General features: G+C 37.8%; 2 pseudogenes; both read right to left on the minus strand.

Moving 5' to 3' along the window:
• Window positions 1-334: 334 nt before the first annotated feature.
• Window positions 335-1,911, minus strand: LOC115512951 (annotated as a pseudogene).
• Window positions 1,912-2,063: 152 nt separating this feature from the next.
• On the minus strand, window positions 2,064-2,274 carry LOC115512952 (annotated as a pseudogene).
• Window positions 2,275-2,703: the final 429 nt, after the last annotated feature.

A 2,703-nucleotide genomic window follows, 5' to 3' on the forward strand; every position in this document is an offset into this window, starting at 1 on the left:
CATCTTGTATATTCCCTGTTCCAGTCCTACAATCAGCACTGCTTTAGCTACATCCCACAAATGCTAATGTGTTATGTTTCACTGTCATTTAATTCAGAATATCTTCTAATTTCCATTATTACTTCTCCTTTAATTGATGGATTATTTAGAAGTATGGTACCCAGTTGCTAAATTCATGGAGTTTTCCTAATTATCTTATTGATTTCTAATTTAATTCCACCATAATCAGAGAACATAGTCTATGTGATGTCAATCTGGTTTGGGTTTTTTTTGGGGGGGGGGGGGTTGTTGTTGTTAAATGATCCTCTATTAAAATATTTTTCCTTTGTAGTTCTTAACTAGCTGGGCATTCCACTACACCACTACTGATGTCATCTGTGATGTCATGAGGGTGGCGGCCATCAGCATTGCAGCTCGAAGACTAGGCAGTCCTCAGGATCTCTTTAATGGTTTCAGAGAGTTCTCTAGCTAAAGATTGGTGCCACATCTGTTGGGCAATGTTGACAATCTCATCAAAAGTGGTATTTCTACTGTGCTTGATGTTTTTCTACTTCTTTCTGTCTCTTGGCAGTTTCTCGAGAGCTTTGCTAATCAGGGCAGAGGCAGAAAGTACCACTTCAATCTGGATTTGTCCTGTTCTGAATGGTCAGTTCCAATCACTGGTAACCTTGGTGATGTCATCACCAACCTTTCTTGGAGATAGACCCAGGGAGCCGATCTTGCTGGTCAGGGTAGATGTGGCATCGCTTCCCCACTGGTACACCTCACTTATACAACTTTAATCTCATTAGGGTCAAACTTAGGCTTGCATAGTGGAGGCAGCTGGTGTTGGATGAACCTAGATTCCAGACGACCAAAGACAGTTGCAATTTTGCCTCCTCCCAGCCAAAAGCCAAAAAGCTATGATGTCAATCTTTTAAATTTAAGGCTTGCTTTATGGCCCGGCTTATGATGTATCCTGGTAAATACAACATGTGCCCTTGAAAAAGAATGTATAATCTATAAATAGCAATTTTTATTCTATAACTAGCAATTCAGTGTAATATTCTACAAATAACAATTCAAAGTGGTTAAGACTGTTGCTTAAATCTTCAGTGTTGTGCTGAATTTTTTAGTTTCATTTTATCAATTGCTGGAGAGAGGTGATAAAATCACCAACAACTGTGGAATTGTCTATTTCTCTTTTTAATTTCATCAATTTTGCTTCATATATCTTGAATCTTTGTTATTAGGCATATATACATTTACAAGTAAAGTCATGGTGAAATGACCATACTTAATCATTGTGAAATGTTTCTTTTTGACTCTAGTAATACTCTTTGTCTTGAATTCTCCTTTTTCTGATATTAATATAGACACTTCAGCTTTCCTATACTTACTGCTCATATTTACTTTCAACATATCTGTGTCTTAATATAATATAAAATTAAGTGTGTCTCTTGTAGACAACATATAGTTGGATCTTGTTTTCTTCAATATGATTATCTCTGCCTTTTAAGTGGAGTGTTTTAATCCATTAGTATTTAATGTAATTATTGGTATGGTTGAATTTGGAGCTAACATTTAGATTTGTTTTTTATATGTTCCCCCTGGTTTTTGTTTTGTTTTCTTTTGTTCTACTGTTCCTCCATTCCTATTTTTTTATTGTTTCGACTTTTTTTAAGATTTAATTTTAATTTTCCTATTGGCTTTTTAGCTTTTCTTCTTTGCATTATTTTTAGTGCTTGCCCTAGGAATTATAATACACATCCTTAATTTTTTTTTTACAAAATGCTTCCAGTAAACATGGCTCCATTTCACACAAATTACAAAAACCTCACAACTGTCTTGATCCATATTCCTTCACCCTATCTCAGCCTTTGTGTTGTAGTTGATATGTAGAGATTTCCTTTGGTATTTCTTACAGTACATGTTTGCTTATGGTTAATTCTCTTTCATCTGAAAATACCTTTACTTAACCTTGATTTGCTCTTTTTTAAACAATATAAATGCTGTATTAACAAACACAGATCATCACTGTGGGCCAAGTGGTTGACCCAGACATGCAGGACACAGCCACAAGTTTAGCTCAGCCTCCGAGCCTCTTGCTCTGACTCCAGTAGGGTGAGCATGTCACCCTTGCACACAGGGTCTTTCACATCGAAGTTGGTGGAGTGGTTCATGTCATCCAATGAACTCTGCACACACCTGCATGCACTGTCCCTGTGAGCTGGTCCTGCCCAGCACTTTGGTGATCCTGGCCAACTTGTTGGACTGCACACAGTTTGTGTCCATGAGGGCTGCTTGGCAGCAGTCGCATGGAGAGCTAACCTTGATTCTTGTAGAATATTTTCACTGGAGTGAATTCTGGGTTGACAGTTTTTCCTTTCTGTACTTTAAAGATACTCTACTCTTGGGGGCGCCAGGGTGGCTCAGTCAGTTAAGCGACCGACTGGCTCAGGTCATGATCTTGCTGTTTCCAAGTTTGAGCCCAATGTCTGACAGCTCAGAGCCTGGAGCCTGTTTCAGATTCTGTGTCTCCCTCTCTCTCTCTGCCCCACACCCACTCGAGCTCTGTCTCTCTCTCAAAACTAAATAAACATTTAAAAAAATTTAAAGATACTCTACTCTTCCAACTTCCTTGGTTTTTAATGGCAAATATGTCATTTTTCTTTTGCTGCCTTCAAGATTTACTCTTTATCTTTGACTTTTAACAGTTTGAAT

Source organism: Lynx canadensis, chromosome B1 (genome assembly GCF_007474595.2).
Source record: "Lynx canadensis isolate LIC74 chromosome B1, mLynCan4.pri.v2, whole genome shotgun sequence".
In the NCBI taxonomy this organism is placed as follows: Eukaryota; Metazoa; Chordata; class Mammalia; order Carnivora; family Felidae; genus Lynx; species Lynx canadensis.